Here is a 14030-nt window from a genome sequence, read left to right on the forward strand (position 1 = left end):
TGCATGGCTTTTCTTATGTTAAGGTATGCTCCCTCTAGAACCACTTTGCCAAGAGTTTTTACCATGAATCGATGTTTGACTTTGTCAAATGCCCTGTCCACATCTACTGAGATGATCATGTGGTTTTTGACTTTTCCTTTGTTCATGTGGTGTGTGACATTGATTGATTTGCATACGGCAAACCATCCTTGTGCACCTGGGATGAATCCCACTTGGTCATGGTGTATGATGATCTTTTTCTATGTTGTTGATTCAGTTGGCTAAAGTTTTGCTGAGAAGTTTTGCATCTACATTCATCAAAGATATGGCCTATACTTTTCTTTTTTGGTGGTACCTTTGTCTGGTTTTGGTATGAGGGTGATGGTGGTGTTTGGGAGTGTTCCTTCTTCTGCAACATTTTGCAAGAGTTTAAGGAGGAGGCGTATAAGTTCCTCTTGGTATGTTTGAAAGACGTCGCCTGTGAAGCCATCTGGCCCTGGGCTTTTACTTGTCAGGAGAGTTTTTACGACACCTTCAATTTCATTTCTAGTGATAGGTCTGCTCAGGTGATCTATTTCTTCTGGATTCCGTTTTGGCGGGCTCTAGGTCTCTAGAAAGTTGTCTGCTTCTTCTAGATTGTCGAATTTGTTGGCATACAATTGTTCATGGGACTCTCTTATGGCTTTTTGTATTTCTGCAGGATCCATCAGGATTTCTCCTTTTTCACTTCTTATTTTGTTGATTTGGGTTTCTTTCTCTCCTCTTCTTGGGGAGACTGGCCAGAGGTTTGTTGATTTGGTTGACGTGGTCAAAGAACCAGCTCTTGCTTTTGTTGATTTTTTCCATTGTTTTTTGATTCTCTGTTTTATGGATCTCCTCTCGGATCTTCATGATTTCCTTCCTTCTGCTGACTTTAGGTTTTGTTTGTTCTTCCTTTTCGAGTTCCTTCAGGTGGTGGGTTAAGTTGTTGATTTGAGATTTTTTCTTCCGTTTTGAGGAAGGCCTGTCTTGCTATGAATTCCCCTCTGAGCACTGCTTTTGCAGCATCCCATAGATTTGGAGGGGTTGCGTCTTCCTTATCCTTTGTCTCCAGGTATTTTTAAATTTCCTGCTTGATTTCCTCATTGACCCATGGCATCTTTAGGAGCACGTTGTGTAGTCTCCATGTGGTCGGGTTTTTCTCATATCTTTTCCTCTGGTTGATTTCTAGTTCCATGTCATTGTGGTCAGAGAGATCCTTGAAATAATTTCTATACTCTTAAATTTGTTGAGGTTAGCTTTGTGCCCCAGTATGTGATCAATCCCTGAGAGTGTTCCAGGTGCACTTGAGAAGAATGCGTATGCTGATTTTTTTGGATGGAATGTCCTGAAAATGTCGATTAAGTCTCACTTTTCCATTGCGTCATTCAGGATCTCTGTTGCCTTCCTGATTTTCTGTCTAGAGGATCTGTCCATCGATGTGAGTGGGGTGTTAAAGTCTCCTGCTATTAGTGTCCTCCCATCTATTTCTCCTTTATGTCTGTTGGTGTTTGTTGTAGGTACCTGGGTGTTCCAGCATTAGGGGCATATATGTATTGGTGAGTGTAACATCCTCTTCTTGAGTGGGTCCTTTAAGCATTAAATAGTCTTCTTCTTTGTCTTTCTTTATGGCCTTTATCTTAAAGCCTATTTTGTCTGATTTGAGTATTGCAACTCCTGCTTTCTGGTCTTGTCCATTGGCATGAAATATCTTTTCCCATCCCCTCACTTTCAATCAATAGGAGTCCTTTGCCCAAAGGTGAGTCTCTGGTAGACAGCAGATTGTAGGTGTTTACTTTTTTTTAATCCAGTCTGCCACTCAGTGTCTTGTGATAAGAGCATTCAGTCCATTGACCTTTAAGGTAATTATTGATACATATGGATTTATGGCCATTTTCAACCTTGGTTTCCAGTTGATTCTTTGTTTCTCCTATCCTCCTTTTTTTGGGGTTGCATGATTTCCATTTATTTTGTGCTTGAGTACTTTTCTTTTGAGCTTTTGTGAATGTGAACCCTTCCTGGATTTGCTTGTTTTAGCCTGATAGTCATACAGGCTCAAGCATATTATTGTTTAAAAAAAAAAAAAAGAGTCTCTACTGTCTTCCTTTCATTCCCCACATTCTAAGATTTTGAAGTCCCTTGTTAGCATCTTCATGTTTGTCCCTTTGCTGTTCCTTGTGTTTATCATCGATTTTACTGTAGGTTGTTGGGTTTTTTTTTTTTTCCTCTTTTAGATCTGTATGCTGGCTTATGTAAGTGTTTGCTTTCCAGTTGTGGTTTTCTCCATCCTATTTCTTCGTACTTCTTCTTTTATTTAGAGATGCCCTTTCGGTGTTTCTTGAAGAATGGTTTAGGTTTGCTGTACTCTTTTAGCTTGTGTTTGTTGGAGGAATTCTTTATTCCCCCTTCTATGTTAAATGATATTCTTGCTGGATAGAGTATTCTAGGCTGCAAATTGTTTCCTTTCAGAATTTAAGTATATCTTGCCCCTCCCTTCTGGCCTTTACTGTTTCTGTGGAGAAATCAGCCTTCTGCCATGTGGGTGTTCCCTTAGAATTAACCCTTTGTTTTCTTCTTACTGCCTTTAGAATCCTCCCTCTCACTTAAACTTTTGCCATTCGTATCATAATATGTTTTTGTGTGGGCCAGTTTGGGTTCAACTTGTTTGGGGCCCTCTGGGCTTCCTGTATCTTGATACCAGATTACTTTGTTTAGTGTTGGAAAGGTTTCAGACATAATTTCATTGAATATACTTTCAATCCCCTTTTCTTTTTCTTCTCCTTCTGGAATTCCTATTATGCATACATTGGCCCTCTTTGTATCACCCCATGGATCTCTTATACTGCTTTCATGTTTTTTCATTTGGTTTTCTGTCCACTGTCCCGACTGGGTGATTTCCATGAGTCCATCTTCCAGGTCACCAATTCCTCCCTCTGCATCATTCATTCTGCTCGTCAGTTCCTTTAGCTCAGTTTGTGTCTCTGAACATGAATTTCCTAATTTTTCTCTGTTCCTACTTACACATTTCTGGTTCCTTTCCAAAGGAATCTGCATTACTTTTCACCTCTGCTCTTAATTCCTTGATATTCAGACTCAATTCCTTCAGTAGTTTCACCTCCTCCCTTTTGAACACAGTGTCTATCAGACTACCAAGGACTGTTTCATTTTTTTGCTGCTTCATGTGAATTCTCCTGTTCCTTTAACTGGAATTGGTTCCTGAGCTTCTTCATCTTGCTTATGGTTTTCTCTTTCTGTGAGTTTAGGGAAGCCAAACTGAAGTCTTGGAGGGTGACTTCTATCAGGAACACCCCTGTTTTTTTGGGCAGGGTGGGGGTTGCTATTTTTCTTCGTCATGGGAATTTGAATATTAGGTGTCTTGTTCTTTGGTATGAGCAGGCTGTTATCCCCAAGGTGCTGAGTGTGTTCCCAGGGAGCAGGAGGCAATGCTTAGGGGTAGTAGTCAGTGCCTGGCTGCTGGGCTCTTAACAGCAGCAAGGACCTGCAGGAAGGTGGCACAGCCTTCTCCTTATTGAAGGACCCTGGGAAGTGTGGATGAGACTTAGGCGGATTTACAGGATGCCCAGAGCATTTGGCAGTGGCAACAGCAGGGTGGGTGTGTTCCCAGGGGAGCAAGAACAGCAACAGGTGGTATTCCACTGCAATGTCCTCCTCTGTGGTGCCCTCTGAGGTGGCCGGGGCTGCAAATGATTCCTGATCAGGGTCCCCCAGAAGCAGTGATTGTGAACTGGGAGGGACTTTGGATGAAGGATATACCCTTATGAGAATCAGAGAGGATGGGAAAATGGAGCCAGTAGGGGTTTTAGTGGCTAGGAGAGATGATGGCCCAGTTGTTGGAGGGAGAAAGTGAAATTTAAGTGGGAAAGGAGGGCTGAAAGGTTATTAAGGAAGACATAGTTCCTGACACATGTCCATTGGTGCAGACTGCTTAATACCAAACCAATTGTTCCTAATTGTTGGATCTCGTTAGGAGGACGAACAAGGAGTATGGAATTGCTTTAGGTTTCCTATTTGACAGCTTTCCGGACAAACATCAGGAAGAAGGTATCCTGCCTGAGCCACCTTCCTGTATGACCTTGAGCCACAAGGGGTATCTACTTTATCCTTTCAACTGTAAAATGGGGATCACATCATAGGACTGCTCGGAAGAGGAATATCAGGATATAGGGGCTGTTGCTGAAACACAGGGGGATTGCCAAGCATCCGCTGCCACGAGTCCCTGTAAGAGGGTCCCAAGAGCAGCCAGGGCAGCAAGGACAAACTTCTTCCCACCCAACACCAATCCTGGCCTCCCCAGGGTCCTGAGGATTGTCCTCCACGTTCCCTCCAGTAACAGAAGCACTGCAAGTCAACTTCCAAAAATATAACATACACTTCAATATTCCACTTATTATAGTAACATAAACCAAACCAAAATGTGGCACTTTCAGGAACCCAAAGAATTATTCCTGCATGCAATAAATATCCCAACCACTGGTTTGGCACAGAAAGAGCTTCACAAACCCCCCAAGCCCGGGGCATCACTGGGAATCCCACAGAGCCAGGTACACGGCCCAAAGGGTAGTTGAACATAGGACCATGTCTCTCATTCACTGTCTGGAATGCCTCTTAAGAAAGCTGCCAGGAACTCTGTTCCTCATAAGCCATCTCCCTTAGTAGTTTTTTTTTTTCATTAAAGAAAAAGCAATCATTGCCATTCTGTAGGGAGTAATGGGCCCAGCCTAAGAGAATGAATCTGCACTCCTTTTTCTCCTTTGGAAGATCTCCTCCCAAATACTTTTTGCTCAACTGCTAGAACTCCCTTGCCCCCAGGGGCCCTTCACCTATATATCGCCTCCCAACAGAACCCTGGGCATCTCAGGTTAATTTAAAAGACTGCTGTGCCCAGGTTTGGCTCTGGATGTGGCGCCAGGGACAGAGTGGAGTCAGGAGTTGGTCATTGGGAACATCGTGCACCATTTGGCCAGTCCTTGGACAGAGGCAAGAAGGCAGGGCTTAGTGCCCTAGGAGTCTCACTCCTGGCAGCCAGACACACTGGATCCCAGCTCTGGTGTTACTAGCTCCTTGGTAGTCAGGTCCAGCCCCTTGTATTGCCCCACCTCCTGTCCTAGATGCACACTACCCTCCACTCTCCACACCAGAGGCTCAGACACACTACACCGGCCATGTCCTCCCACACTCATGTGGCCCTGGTGACTGGCTCAAACAAGGGTATTGGCCTTGCCATCGTATGGGAGCTGTGTCGGCAGTTCTCGGGGGATGTGGTACTCACAGCCAGGGACGTGGTTCGGGGCCAGGCGGCAGTGAAGCAGCTGGAGGCAGAGGGCCTGAGCCCACGCTTCCACCAGCTGGACATCGATGACCTGCAGAGCATCCGGGTCCTGCGTGACTTCCTGTGCAAGGAGTACGGGGGGCTGGACGTGCTGGTCAACAATGCGGCCATCGCCCCCAAAAGTAAGTAGATAGGAGTTCCCATAAGTGGATGGGATACAGCCTTGTGAGGGTGGCCAACATGGCTGTGACAGGGCACTGGCTGAATCTCAGGTGTGGGGTCTAGAGCCCACTCCCCAGAGAGTGGACATACTGGTGGCCAGAGGGAGCAGAATCCTTCCAGACTGACAAGTCCCTTCCAGCCAGAGGGCTCCCGAAATACCTTTGGTCAGACGGTTTAGGACTGAGTCCAGATTTTCACAATATCACTCTCATGGAATTTGGGAGCCCTTCAGTGAATTTTTAACTTATGTTGACATGAACAAAATCTGGCAAAGCATGGGACACGCAGATCCCATATTTGCTCCCTTCACTTAGCCTCCCCTGATGGTGCCATCTTACAGAACTCTAGAGCACGATCAAGCCCTGAAATGCGCACTGGCACAACGCTGCGAAGGAAACACGGACATTAATTAATATTCATCAGAATACATAGCACGGGAGTTCCTGTCATGCTCAAGGGTAACAAACCCAACTACTATGCCTGAGGAGGTAGATTTGATCCCTGGCCTCACTCAGTGGGGGAAGGATCCAGCTTTGCCATGAGCTGTGGTGTAGGCCACAGACACGACTTGGATCCTGCCTAGCTCTGGTTGTGGTGTAGAACGGCAGTTACAGCTCCGACTGGACCCTTAACGTGGGAAATCCATATCCATATGCCTAGGGTGCAGCCCACCCACCCACCCCCCCAAAAAAAGAAAGAAAACATATTACAAAGAGCTACCATTGTCAAAATTTTCACATAAGGCTAATATTTATTAACTCCATTTCCTTCAGCTCTAAGAGCTGCCAATCCCACACCATTTCATACTCAGGCAGAAATGATGATGAAAACCAACTTCGTGGGAACCCGAGATGTGTGCACCGAGCTTCTGCCGCTAATAAGACCCAAAGGTGAGTCTGAATGGAGCCCAAGATAAGGGGTTTCAGGCAAGATCTGGGCTCCGCCTGCCTCTGGCCTCCTCTGCGGTCCCAGCTCCCTCTCCTCTTCCACTTCACTGGCAGCAAGGCTGTGTCCCCACCTTTCCAGGTGCCTGAGGCCACAGGTCCTTCTACACAGTCCAACTGAGTCTTGCCTCGGTCCAGCTGCTCTTTGCACATCTGGCCCTTTCTTCTCTTCCCACCTTAACGCAAAGGTCTCCTCTGAGAGCCCTTTAACTTGCCCCATGCCCGTCACAGCTGGGCTTCCCTTAGGACTCCACCCAGACCTTCTCACCCCTCCTTCCCGCTCACAGTGACCTGATTCACCTTTCGTCGTTGCTTGTTGGCTTTTTCTGATTCGGGTTTCGGGAGCCCAGACTACCATCAATTCATTATGCCCCCAAAGGCTTTCCCTTCATCTCTTCATTTCACGTTTTCTTTTGACTCCACCTGATAGAATATATTATACATATATTGGTTAAAGATGCTAAGCGAAGCGCACACTTCGGAGTCTTGGCCAATTCAGGACATCCCATACCACCCTCAGGGTCAATAATTTACTAAAAGTACACAGAACTCAGCAAAAGTCTGTTAAACACACATGAGAGTAAACTAGGAAACAGAGACTAGCTCAGGTCAGCAGTGGTCAAGGTCTCATGGCACAGGGTCAAGAAAGACCAGGATGGAGTTGCCACATGCCCTCTCCCAGCAGATCCTGGGGGAAGCACGAGTTTCTCCCTGAAACAACAGGAGACAGCACCTGTGGAGCATTGCCCACCCGGGAGCTCACACTGACCATGGTGTCCAGTGGCCTTGGTGCTTGTTGCTCACTTAGGTGTGGCCCAATGAGCACTTTGCTCTCCTGACTCTTCAGCCCCTCCCAAGATCCACCTCATACCAAGTACCCCAAGGCCCCAGCATAGTCACCTGTTAACACAGATTATAGAGCGGGACCCTAGGTAACAAGTCCAGGCCAGGCTTCTCAGGCAGGACATTCTAAGGGTTTAACATTTCCTCCAAGGCCCCTGGCCAAGGGCTGAAGCATCCTGTGCACAAGCTTAGGCCTTCCCTTACAGAGAGCACCCAAGGGGCTTTCCTAGGGCTCTCTTACATCCAAAGGACATCAAGCAACTACATCTAGTACAAAAGTTATCTAACAGAGCAACAGTCTGAGATATATGCCTAATAACTGCAGGAGGCAACTTGGGGGAGGGATACTTTGAGAGGAACAGATAAACCTACTTCCACTTCATGTGTTTTGGCAAATTGTGGTCTCCCCTTAGTCAACTGCTATTTGGACATTTTTAGCATACAACTGTTTCTTCAACTATTTGACAGATATTAAGCAATAAGCCAAGGCATATAAATTTTTCTTTCTTTCTTTCTTTTTTTTTTTTTCTTTTTCCCTTGGGGCTGCTCCCGTGGCGTATGGAAGTTCCCACGCTACAGGTCCAATCACAGCTGTAGCCACCGGCCTACACCAGAGCAACAGCACCGTGGGATCTGAGCCACATCTGTGACCCACACCACAGCTCACAGCAGTGCTGGGTCCTTAACCCACTGAGCAAGGCAAGGGATCGAATCCGCAACCTCATGGTTCCTAGTCGGATTCGTTAACAATGCACCACGATGGGAACTCCACAAGGCATATAAATTTTTAAAGATATTTTCTTAGAAAAATATATCTATTTGCCTCAGAAATCACAAAACTAGATGTGGTGATGATGCTTCTACCATGGGTAGAGAGGGACACATGATTATGGAGAGAAGACTGAAAGAAAGTAAGGAGGTTATGGACTGTGTGCAGCTTCAGAAACTTGGTGGCTCTTTGTCAATGGTGCTCCTAAGCTTTCAATCGAGTCACAATTAGACATTTACAGGTTCATACTCTGGACTGCTACCATAACCCACCAGGGGACTAAAGCCACTCAATCGAATGGCCACCTTGTTTCACCAATTTACAACATGGAAAGTAGCTGCTACTCAGCTCCCCTCGATTTTTGTCATCTACTCATTTTCCATCAGTGTGACAACCAGAGGAGACTGTCACTCAGTCTCCCAGGACACTTGACCCGCAACATCAGTACCTGCCTTGACGCCTTAGACAGGGGTTCTCCCACCAGGGTGGAAAAGCCAGGTCCAGAAACAGCATCTCATCTCAGCAGGGCACAATATAACTTCCTAGGCCTGCCACCTCCAGCCCGAATTCCCAGCTCTGTGTCCAGACATGGCCTCAACAAGTCTGTCTCCTACACATCTCCCCTCCTTCTGACTGGCTGGCAGAGGAAACATTCAGGGGCCTTGGAGTCTCAGAAGATGCTAGAGTCTTAGGAACAATGAGCCAACTCCTACCTTGGGGCTGCACCCATTTCCACTCCCCTCCTGCACCCAAAAAGACACTGCAAGGAACCACACCTGAGGACAGTCCCTCCATAGTATCTGCACCTCCTCACCCAGGAAGACCTGCTTCTGATGGCCCCTATCATGTCCTACTCTCATTCCCTCTTAAGGTCCCTTTGAATCTCTCAGTGGCATGCTCACTGGGCATCTCTGAAATTATCAGATTCCACTGCCCCTCTCTGTCCTCCAATAGCCAGGACTGGAGGCATTACTCGTGAGTGAGAAAAACTCAAACCCAGAAAAAAATGCATGAAATTCAGACCCTGAAATGAATGCTTTAGCTTATTCTGACTGAGCCTCCCAAGATGAATGCTGTCTGATCCCTAGGAACTGCCATTCATAAACCCACAGGCCCTTGGCAGGTCAAGACACACCTGTCCTAGAGCACTGGCCAAGTGACCATAGACCCTCAGGTGGCCCCAAAGGAGGCCACTCTCCTGAGTGCAGCGAGACTCCTCTTATTTTCTGAGCATTTTCCTCCATACACCAGTTGCCTTTTCTTATGGGAATCTGGGCACTGCCCTCCCCACTAGAGCATTTCATTCCCTGACATCATCCATACACGATGCTCAGCAGATGATCCAAGGCCAGTTCATGTCCCTCTCTCACAGAGGCACTCTTACGTCTTCTCCTAGCAAACTGCTCACTGAATCTCAGTTGGAAATTTAGGGTCCAAAGTCCTGAGAACTGGGTATATATATATATCCTTCTGGTGCTCATGTCTCTATATAAGGATATGTGTTGTATTACAGGCAGAGTGGTGAATGTGTCTAGCACTGAGGGTGTCAGAGCCCTTAACGAGTGCAGCCCTGAATTGCAGCAGAAGTTCAAGAGTGAGACCATCACAGAGCAGGAGCTGGTGGGGCTCATGAACAAGTTTGTGGAAGACACAAAGAACGGGGTGCACAGGAAGGAGGGATGGTGTGATCTGATCTATGGAGTGACGAAAATCGGGGTCACTGTGTTGTCCAGGATCTATGCTAGGATCTAAACTGAGTGAGCAGAGAGCAGGGGACAAGATCCTCCTGAATGCCTGCTGCCCAGGGTGGGTGAGAACTGACATGACTGGACCTGAGGCACCCAAGAGACCAGAGAAGGAGCAGAGACCCCCGTGTACCTGGACCTTTTGCTCTCAGATGCTGAGGGGCCTCACGGTCAGTTTGTTTCTGAGAAAAAATTTGTAGAATGGGGTGTTCCCCCTGAGAGCTACCCCTGGGCCAATGCATAATTTGTGTCCTGATTTCCCCAAAAGATACTTACACTATCAAAAAACCTATCAAAAATGAAAAAAAAAAGAAACCAAATGTCTCCATTGATCCCCACTCGGAGAGGTGCTCTTCTTGAAGCTTATTCATACTCTCTACCCAAGAAGGAAACATGAGTAGATGACAAATAATGTAAACCAATCAAAGATGAATAAATGGTCTTCATAAAGTCACTTGCCGATTTCCTAGCTAAAAGTAGACATGGAAACCAAAGCAGTCAAAGAAGCGAGCATAACTTGGACAACCCCCGTTATGGATCCGGTCAGACAGGAAATCCACTGAGCTTTGCGGGTCCAAGTGGGCTCTGCTGCAGCTACTCAGATCTGCCTTTGCAGCAGGAAAGTCGCCAGAGAGGGTTCATAAACCGAGGAGCATGGTGACATTGAGACCGTGGGCTCTAGCTCAGCAGCCAGCAGTGTAACACGGGCAGCATCACAGAGGGAGGATATTTGCTCTGGTGTCTTTAAACCCCAAATTCAATGGACAAGAGCAACTGTGTAGTTGAAGGAGGGGCACTTTATGAAAGATGCGGACCTAAGAATCAGAGCCGGCAGGAAGAGGAGTGTGCAGGTGTGTTGTGATAGAAGATTTGGTCAGTCTATGCAGGGAGGTGTGTTATTGAGCCTGGAGCAGAGGCCTGCAACTCAGTAATGAGTCCAACACCCACGTGTAATGGTGCCTACCAACAAGGATGCCCATGGTGTGGGAGCTGTGCCAGCAAGGGACATTCCCAGAGGAAACAGGCAGCAGTGAAGCAACTGCAGGCAGAGGCCCTGAGCCTACAATTCCCCCAGCTGGACATCTACCTGCAGAGCATCTCTGCCCTGTCACTTCCTATGCATGGATACCAGAGCGCACCCTCTGGTCAATGATGGGCCATCACCTTCCAGTGTATGTGGATGACCTCAAAGGATATAGGCTGGAGGGTGCAGCATGGTGGGTCACGGCTGCCTGAACCTCTGCTAATGGATTAGAAACTGTCCCTCGGGAGGGGAAGATGGATGGACAGACAGCAATGTCCACAAGGAGCAGAATCCTTCCAGACGGACAACCTTCCGCCATAGACTCTGCAATACCGTCATCCAGCTGTAAGTCAGATTCACAGATCCTGCTAATTGACCGCTGGATTGTATAGTACTAGAACTTTCTGTCAATTCTACTCTACAGCAACTACTCAGTTATACGCATCATACATTCTCTATACTTCCGTCATCACCATTATGAATGATCTATTCCCTGTGCTATGCAGCATATTCATCCCAATCCACTCCAACATATGGATCCACCTAGAAACCCCAAACTCCCAATCCATCCCACGCCTTCACCTCCACCTTGGCACCACATCTGTTCTCCATGATCATCAGTTTTTTATTCACAATACGTCACACCCAAGTAGTTTCAGATCCCACTATAATGATTCACAATGTATTTGTCTTTCTCTTTCGACTTACTTCACTGGTGTAGCATCTCTTGTCCGCAATGTTGCAAATGCCTCTTTGTCATTTCTGCAGTGTTCCATTGTGGTCGTACAACATCTTTTGAGTTTATTATTTTACTTTTCATAAGCTGGTTCAGGGTTGCCAATTTTCTGCACTACAGCAAACCGACTCAGTCACGCACACACACACACACACACACACACACACACACACACACACACACATGTATTCATTCTTTTTCTCACATTATCCTCCATCATGCTCCATCATTAGTGACTAGCTACAGTTCTCAGTGCTATGAAGCAGGATCTCATTGCTTATCCATTACCAACGCAATACGTTTGCACCTATTAACTATAGATTCCCAGTCCATCCCACTCCCTCCACCTCCCCCCCCGTCATCGTTGGCAAGCACAGTGTGTTCTCCAAGTCCATGAGTTTCTTTCCTATGGAAAGTTTCACTTGTGCGTTATATTAGATCCACATATAAGTGATACTGTATGGTATTTGTCTTTCTCTCTCTGATTTACCTCACTTAGTATGAGAGTCTCTAGTTCCATCCATGTGACTGCAAATGGCATTCTTCTGTTCTTTTTCACGGGTGAGTATTCCATGGCATACACACACACACACACACACACACACAGATCGATCACATCTTCTTAATCCATTCATCTGTCGATGGACATTTAGGTTGTCTCCACGTCGGGGCTATTGTGAGTAGTGCTCCAGTGAACACACGGGTGCCGGTGTATTTTTCAAGGAAAGTTTTCTCCAGATGTATGCCCAAGAGTAGGATTGCTGGGTCATATGGTACTTCTCCATTTAGTTTTCTGAGGTACCCCCATACTGTTTCCATATAGGTGTACAAATTTACATTCTCACCAACAGTGTAGGGGTACCCTTTTCTCCACACCCTCTCCAGCATTTATAATGCTTGACTTGATAATGATGGGCATTCTGATAGGCGCACGGTGGTACCTCATAGTAGTTTTGATTTGCATTTCCCTAATAATTAGAGATGCTGAGCATGTTTTTCATGTGCTTCTTGGCCATCCTCATGTCTTATTTGGAAAAAGGTATATTCAGGTCTTTTCCCCAATTTTCATTTGGGTCGTTGGGTTGTTTGTTGGTTGGTTGGTTTGCTTTCTGCTGTTGAGTTTTTTAAGGTGATTGTATCTTTTAGTGATGAAGCCCTGTCAGTTGCATCGTTGGAAACTATTTTCTGCCATTCTGCAAGGTGTCTTTTGGGGTTTTTCATGGTATCCTCTGCTGTGCCAAAGATTGTCCGTTTGATTAGTCCCATTGGTTTATTTTTGCCTTTATTTCTGTTGCCGTGGGAGACTGACCTAAGAAAATTTTGTACGGTTGACAGCAGAGAGTATCTTGCCTATGTTCTCTTCATGGAGCTTTATGGTGTCTTGTCTTACGTTTAAGTCGTTAAGCCCCCATTTTGAATTTATTTTTTGTGCATGGTGTGAGAGTGTGTTCCAGTTGCATGGATTTATGTGCAACTGTCCAGTTTTCCCAGCACCACTGTCTCTTTCCTGTCCATATTCTTGCCTCTTTTGTTGACGATGAATTGACCATAGTTGTCTGGGCTCATTTCTGGATTCTCTATTCTGTTCCATTGGTCTGTATGTCTGCTTTGGAACCAGGACCACACTCTCTTGCTTACTGTAGCTTTGCGGTACTGCCTGAAGTCTGGGGGAGTTATGCCTCCTGCTTGGTTTTTGTTCCTCGGGATTGCTTTGGCAATTCTGGGTCTCTCATGGTTCCCATAAATTTTTGGATTCTTTGTTCCACTTCAGTGAAAAATGTCTTGGGGAGCGTGATGGGGATTGCATGGAATCTGTAGGCTGCTTTGGGTAGCATGGCCATTTTTACAAGGTTAATGTGTCCGACCCAGGAGCGTGGAAAGTCTTTCCCTTTCTTTGCATCCTCTAATTTCCCTCACTAATGTTTTATACTTCTCAGCATATAAGTCTCTCACCTCCTTGGTCAGGTCAATTCCCGGGTATTTGATTTTGGGGGGTGCAACTTGAAAAGGTATTGTATTTTTGTATTCCTTTTCTAGAATTTCATTGGGAGTCTACAGACATGTGACTGATTTCTGAATGTTAATCTTGTATCCTGCTACTTTGCTGATTTTTTTGATCCGTTTGAGTAGTTTTGGGGTTAAGCCCTTAGGGTTTTCTCTGTATAGTATCGTGTCATCTGCACACAGTGACAATTTCACCTCTTCTCTTCCCATTTACATACTCTTTATTGCTTCTGTTTGTCTAATGGCTGTGTCTCCAGCTTCCGAAATACTAAGTTGAATAAAAGTGGTGAGAGTGGGCATCCTTGTCTTGTTCCAGATTTGAATGGGAAGGCTTTCAGCTTTTCTCCATTGAGTGTCATATTAGCGGTGTGTTTCTCGTGCATGGCTTTTCTTATGTTAAGGTATGCTCCCTCTGGAACCACTTTGCTAAGAGTTTTTACCATGAATCGATGTTGA

At 46.0% G+C, this 14030-nt stretch overlaps 1 pseudogene; it reads left to right on the forward strand.

The window, feature by feature from the left end:
• LOC110256479 lies at nucleotides 1291-10090 on the forward strand (annotated as a pseudogene).

Source organism: Sus scrofa, chromosome 13 (genome assembly GCF_000003025.6).
Source record: "Sus scrofa isolate TJ Tabasco breed Duroc chromosome 13, Sscrofa11.1, whole genome shotgun sequence".
In the NCBI taxonomy this organism is placed as follows: Eukaryota; Metazoa; Chordata; class Mammalia; order Artiodactyla; family Suidae; genus Sus; species Sus scrofa.